General features: G+C 54.4%; 1 long non-coding RNA gene across 1 annotated transcript; it reads right to left on the bottom strand.

Moving 5' to 3' along the window:
- Positions 1–268: 268 nt before the first annotated feature.
- On the bottom strand, positions 269–6,501 carry LOC108178772 (uncharacterized). Its single transcript, XR_001795496.4, has 3 exons — positions 6,274–6,501; positions 1,899–1,997; positions 269–1,172 (listed from the first exon to the last, which is right to left on the bottom strand). It is a non-coding gene; the product is annotated as an uncharacterized LOC108178772 (long non-coding RNA).
- Between the last annotated feature and the right edge of the window lie 445 nt (positions 6,502–6,946).

The following is a 6,946-nucleotide window of genomic DNA, read 5'->3' as shown; positions in this document are numbered from 1 at the left end:
ACTTCTGCTCATAGCGGCTTCCGCCGCACCCTGCGGGCTCTTGGGACCACCGTGGGGAAGTCCTGTTGGCTAACAAGCCAGGACGCCCTTGAAGGCTGCCAACACGCCAGGGAGACTCGGAGGAGGGCAGAGGCCAAGAAACGGGTGTCTCCTGAGGGAGGGGCTCCTTTAGCTCTCAGTTTCTCTAGAGCACTCTGGGCCTCAGGTTTGATCAGAAATAGGTGGAGTGAGGGGAAGCAGTTTCCCCGGCAACCTTAGCCTCCAGCCAGCTCTGTGGGTGCCGGGGTAAGGGACCATCCTCTGATCATTCCCCTGTGCACCAGCAGCACCTTGCACCTGTGCCTTCTGCAGGCTGACTGCGCGCGGGTACTGCAGCCTGTTCTCCCCGGGGTGGGGAGAGTCACGGTGCCTGGGAATTTCTGCGCCCCTGGGGCAGCCCTTGATCAATAACAGCGAGTGTGCGGCAAATACTCTGCTCCTGTGCTCCGACCTCCGCTGTTCCCAAAGTCACTCGTCAGGGGACTGGGGCTGATATCACACACTTGTTCCTACCGCCTTCTCTCCTCAGTCCCACTGGGCTTTACCAAAAACACTCACTCAAAGCCACTTAGCGGTGAATCCCGGAGACTAGCCCCTGCGTCTTCAAGATGCCCCCAGTGGCCGTGGGGGAGCTGAGCCTTAGAGAGAGCAAAGAACTCTGTTCAAACTGCCATGGCCACAGTCGCAGACTCGCACGCCCCGCCGGCTGCAGGCATAGCCTTCCCCGCGTTGCTACTGGGGCTTGGCTGGCCCCTAGCGGGGCGCATCATTCATTAAGTACTCTCAGAGCATCTCCCGGGAGTCAAGCGTTAGGTACCAGGGTGCAGTGGCGCAAACGTCTCTGTCTTAAGTTAGCAGAAGGACGGACAAGCAAACGGAAAAGACGGGCAAGCCAGTGGCGGGAAAAGCTGGGACAAATCACAGTTTGTCACGGGAGTTCCTAGGAGTGATGTCGTATACGCTGGGGCGCTGAGGGGTGGCAGCGCGCGTTCCAAAGTTGAGTCCGCCTGTCCGTGCTTCAGATACTTGGCGCAAGTTTCAGTCTTTTGTCTGAACACACGGCTGACTTCTGTGGATCCCGTCACACTCTCTGACCCTCTGGCTCCGCCGTGAGTGTGGCCAACGGGAGGTTCCTGAAGGAGTTTAAAATGAGGGGAGACAGTAGGTTGGGTATTTGTGTATTTTTAATGTTCATTTATTCATTTATTTTCTTGGAAATGAAATGCCTGCCATAGCTGAGAATTCAATCTGGATCTCCCACGTGGGTGGCAGGAGTCCAAGTTCTTGTGTCACTGCCTGCTGCCTCCCAGGGTGCACATTAGCCAGCAACTGGATGGCAAGTCGAGTCAGGACTTGAACCCAGGACTCTGAAATGGAATGTGGGTCTCTTAAGCTCTCTGCCAAACAAACACCTGTCCTGAGGTTGGGTATGTAACCCGCCTCTAAATCTCTCTTTCCCAAGTCACAGGATGCCTGTAGGGTGCGTATCCTTACTTACACCCACAGCTGCTGTCTGGTGGCCCCTCTGCCGTGGTTGTCACACTGAACTGTGACAAAACCATTTGTTCGCCTTGCCCTTTTCAGGCCTACGAGTGGGAGCAGCTTCCCGCAGTCGCTGGTCCCTGGACGCTTCACCATTCCTTGTTAGTTTGCTCAACACTGCCTCCGCCCCCGTAAAGAGCTCCTTCATTACACTCTCTTCAATTAAACTTCCCGAGTGTGTGAATGGTTCCTGCTGGGTCCCTGACAGGTATAATTTAATTTCCTTGACTTCCGCTCATCACCGCAGTCCAGCGAAATCTCTTTGAGGCTTAGCGTTTCATCCGTCATAATAGCTTTTATTTCTAGCGTGCTCTTACCTGGAAATTCGCTAAGGAAGCCTTCTTCCCTGTCCAAAGCTGGCCAGGTCCTACGCTGTCCAAACTGGATGCTATCCTTCCTTGGCTCAGGTGTTTCCACTGCAAAGCAACATAGAGGTGATCACGTGGCAGGAGGAACGGAGGCAGAAGGATGGACAGAGCCAAGTGCGTGGGGAAGAGGAGTTGAGCTCCCCGTGTGACGGCATCATCAATGCAGACAAGGGCTCCTTGGTGTCTACACGCGAACCCAGCTTGGGCAGATGGACTGGATTTGTCCATTTGATACGAATCCACGCAGTGTGGCATGTTCTCTTTCCGAAGACCCCCCCAGGAAGAGAGCCTGAATGAGTTACACCCCAAAGGGATAATAAGGCCCATTCTATGTCTTTAGGCAAGTCACTGATAAAAATAACGTTGCTTAGGGCAGGGCAGGGGCTGGAGATCCACTGGCCCCCCAGAGGCCTCCCTGAAGACCCACATCGATGGAGATCAATGCTTCTGGAAGGCACTGCTAACGCGCACTGATATTCACATCTGCTTCTTCTCGCGGCCACGTGGCCAAACCTTATTCCCTAGCCCCCTTCAGCTACATGAGCTAGGTGGCAAGACTCCGGGCCAGTGGAGTGCGGGTGCAGGGGATGGGCACGATTTCTAGTCCTGGCTGGCAGGCAACTCCCACCTGAGATGTTTTTCCTTTCTAACCTTTCTCGGCCTTGAAAATTGCTCACTGAGGATGGCAGCATCCAACGACAGAAGGGTCCATGTATAAGAAGGACTTGGTGGTGGTTGGGGTGGTGGGGCAAAGGCCTCTTGTGTTAGGCTGGAGAAAGCGGGGTTACTGCTTGGGCCACTGAGCTTTGGGGGTTACCTGTTAGAGCGCTTGGTCTGCCCTGACTGATACAGGAACAGGTACCAGAATTGAAGTTCAAAGCCACATTAGGCAACACAGCTGCTGGTCAGCCAGCTATAGTTCAGCAAGCTACACTACCCATCAGCCCACTTTTGCTCGTCCTTTCCTTTCCCTAAGGATGAGCTGTGAGATTTCATAAAAGCGCTTTGCAGAAGTCAAGAACAATTGTGTATATTCATTTTCCCTGATCCAGGGTGACTCACTCTGACTTACCAAAATAAATAAATAAATAAATAAATAAATAAATAAAAGAAGTCCTGGAAGTTTGGCCTAACTCGTGTGTGTGTATTGTGAATCCATGATGGTCCCTTCTACCCCCCTGCCTTCCCTTCCTCCCTCCACCTCCCTTTCCCTCCCTCCCTTCCTTCTCTTTCCCCTTCCTTCCTTCCTTCTTTCCTTCCTTCCTTCCTTCGCCTACTTTTCCTCTTTATTTCTTTTGCCAGGAGTTTAAAAAAAATCTACCTCTTAATACTCAACTTACATTTTTTTCTGGGAAGCATCCTCGACTTTATGGTTCTATAATTCCTCCAAAAGCTGCACCTCTCTCTCTTTTGAAAAGCAACACGTTTGTCCCATTTCACTAAAACTAGCTCCCATGACTGGAGGGAAGATTTCCACTTCCAGCACTCCACTGAAAATGCCAAAACCCTTTGACGGTTGCATTCGAAACACTGCAAGGACATTCATTTTATCCCCACTGCAGCCCTACGAGGCTCATAATTTATTAGCCCCATTCCAGAGCTGAGAAAACGGATGCACAGAGGAGTGAAGGCATGTTTTTCCCAGGGATTCCCAGCTTCCAAGTGGCAGAAGTAAGATCTCAGTACCAGCTGTCTGTCCTCAGAGGCCCAGGGCCAACTAAATGGTGTCCGCTGCTGACGTCTAGGCCAAGTTTAGTTTGTCTGGATGTTCGGCAACCTTTCTCAAATGTCTCATCTCGACTCCACCATCCCTAAAAGTAGAGTTTTGGTGATGACAGAACCCTGCAGGCCATGAACAGGCCAGTGAAGGAAGCCCAGGCCACTGGGTGGTGCGAGCCCAGCCCCTCTGCCTTGTCCCAGCATCAGGGCAGCCCACCCCGCCACAGCCGCGTTCTGGGACACCCACTCACTGGGTACCTGGTAACTTTCCTCGGAGCACTTGGGGGGCAAAGGAGAGGGAACACGCCTGCAATGTAATTAACACTATAACAACTTGTTTCTCCCTTGGAGAATTACACCATTAGCTGCTTCAATTGTGCATGAAATATAAATTACATTACTCGGAGGCATCATGTCGGAGCAGACGTGATGCTAAGTGACGAGGCTCTCCCCGGTGCAGCCCCCCCACCCCCACCCCCCAGCCAGCAGGTCAGAAGCATCAGGGGCCCTGCAGCCTAAAGCCGGCAGATCTGCCCTTGAGCTCCTTGGCTGTTTCACCATGGAGAATTCTCTAGAATCTTTCCTGGGTGGCCTGGGAAGCCAAGGCATGGGCACCTCAGTTCATTCTACCTGAAAGGCAGAGAGAGAGAGAGAGAATAAATCTGTCCGCTGGGTCACTCCCCAAATGTCCACAATAGCCAGGGTTTGGCCAGTCTGAAGCCAGCAGCCTTGAACTCAATCTGGGTCTCCCATGTGGGTGGCGAGGACCCAAGTACTTGAGCCATCACTTGCTGCCTCCCTGGGCAGAAAGTTGGATCAGCAGAGGAGTAGCCAGGACTCGAACCCAGGCACTGCGATATGGGATGTGAGTGTTCCAAGTGGTGACTTCACTGCTGTGCCAAAAAGCCTGTGCCCATTGTGTCTGCTATGAAGCCACCACAGCTCCACTTCAGAGAGCCTGTTCTCCCTGCTGGTAGAGTCCCATGGGAATGCTGGGAGGGGCTGCCCCCAGGGGCCATCAGTAGCGGCTGGGAAGGCTCAGGGCCAGCCCCTCTCACCAGAGCCCCTGCTAGGGCAGGAAGTTTGGAAACGGTGCCTGAAGCTGCAGGAGAAATTTGGGAAAATATTATGCAATTACCCTAATGACAGCTGAACAAATCACATAGCCAGCCTTCACAGCCCCCGCCACTCAGCCAAAACCCACATATGGATTCAGGGAGACCTCTGGAAGCCATCCCCGAGGAGGGAGGGGGCAGCCTCCGTGGGCTCTGGGAGGCACCGCTTCCAGGCAGCCCCCTCTAGTGCAAACTCTGAGCAGACCCCATCGCCAGTTAGTCCTGGCTGCTCTCTCTCCGCCCAGCTTCCCACCTCCTCCTCCCCAATCACCCCCCCCCCCCCCACTGAGCTCCACCCAGGAGGACTCTGAACAGGGCACACAGGCTGGGGTGACAGCTGCCAGCTGTCATTGTCCTGGCTTGGGAAACCTCATCCATGCCGTAGGTCCAAATATTTTCTTGGACTTTGATCAAGACCCATGCTGAGCCTGACTTCCCTCTCTTCTCCCAGAGCTGTCCGAGGCTCCCTCCCACACCCAGGTCCGAGCCACTCAAAGCACTTGGCGGGGCAGGCAGATGCTTCTGTCGCAGCTGTCTCTCTCTGGCTGCGCTCACAGGAGGTGTCCAGCCATCCATCTGCAGTACAGTGGGAAAAGCTCACGCTTCAGCTGTCCGGTTTCTCAGGCTAAGGCTCTGGGGAGGTATTAGCATCTCCACTTTACAGATTGGGAAGCTGAGACTTGAGAGACACAGAGGCAAATAACAGGCGCAGACGGCACAGACGGTTGTTTGGAGGGGGGCATTGGTGCCAGGCTCTGGAGTAGGCGCTGGGGATAGAGCTCCGGGGACATCGCCAGCTGTGCCCTTTCCCACTGAGGGGCTGGGAGACTCAGCTTCCTTGCCTTGTGGATTGGAGACAAGAGTCACAGTGGCGGGGAAATGAGCTCCTGGCGCGCCACTCTGGGGGAGTCCCAAACAATTTCCTGGACAGGAGAGCCAAGAGGAGGAAGCACTCAGCTGCCCACACAGCAGAAGCCACCTGGAAGGGCTGTGAGAAGAGCAGTGATTCTCTCAAGGTCAAGGTGGCTCCTCATAGGCTTCTTAACAGCAAAGGCTGAGATCCGTTTGAAAGGTTACCCACTGCAGGGCAGGTCTGGTGTCAGATTCCTCACCCGCTTTATCTCTGCAGCTCTGTCTGCAGAATGGGAACAGAACAGCTCCGATCTCCCTGGCTTGTGGTGAGGGGTAGTAAACGAATGCACATCTGGAAAGCATTAGGGCCCTGGGACGCACCACCTGGCAGCTCATCTGAAATGCAGGGGCTCAGCCCCCGCCCAGCCCCCCCCCCGCCCCTCCGCCATGCCCCCAGACCTGCTGAATGGGACTCTATGTATTTACAAGACAACCCCACCCCCCTCACCCCATTCCTATGCACATTCAGGACACTGGCCAGTACCTGCCCACGCCTGCAACGGAGCAGTAAGTGCTCTCTAACTGTTGGCTGCCATTTGTATTATTTATTATCCCATCTAAGGAGGAAGCACACCCACCGGGCAGGAAACCGCCACTCAGAGAAGGTAAGAAGTCGCCTGGGTTCCCACAGCCAGGAGGAGGCAGGAGGCCAGCGCAGAAAGGGTCACAGGCCAGCCGGGTGTGCCTGCGATCAGGAGCTCTCCCGGCTAACAGCGAGCTGGGCCCGGGAAGCCAGCCCTGTTGGTGACAGCTCCCCGGTTCTGGGGCCTGGCGACCAAAGGGCACAGCATAATGGCAATCAGCGTTTTCCGACGGGGCTGCAAGGCATAGGTCATACAACTGCAATTTCCGGTACCGCCCGTGGTGTTGCTCAAAGTTCTCGGCCGCTAATTCCAGGAGATTTTAGCGCCCCTAGTGGCGACCCCACACCCCCAGCAACCGTTCCCAGTCCACCACCCGGCCATTTCACACGAATGGAATCATACACTGGATGGCCTTTTGTATCACTTAGCATAACCTTTTGGAGGACCATTCCCATTGTCACGACTACCAGAATTCCCTTCCTTTTTATGGCTAAATAATACTCCGACGCGTGGGTAGACTCCAGTTTGGTTTTCCATTTCTCTGCTGGCCGACCTTCTGTCATTGCCATTCGGAATGATGCTACTGTGTGCGCCCGTGTACAAGCTCCTGTTCAACTCCCTGCTTTCAATTCTTTGCGGGTGGAGACCCAGGAGTGTAGCTGCTGGA

Source organism: Oryctolagus cuniculus, chromosome X (genome assembly GCF_051225735.1).
Source record: "Oryctolagus cuniculus isolate XC-2025 breed Fujian yellow rabbit chromosome X, ASM5122573v1, whole genome shotgun sequence".
In the NCBI taxonomy this organism is placed as follows: domain Eukaryota; kingdom Metazoa; phylum Chordata; class Mammalia; order Lagomorpha; family Leporidae; genus Oryctolagus; species Oryctolagus cuniculus.
This window is presented reverse-complemented; position numbering and strand designations above follow the sequence as displayed.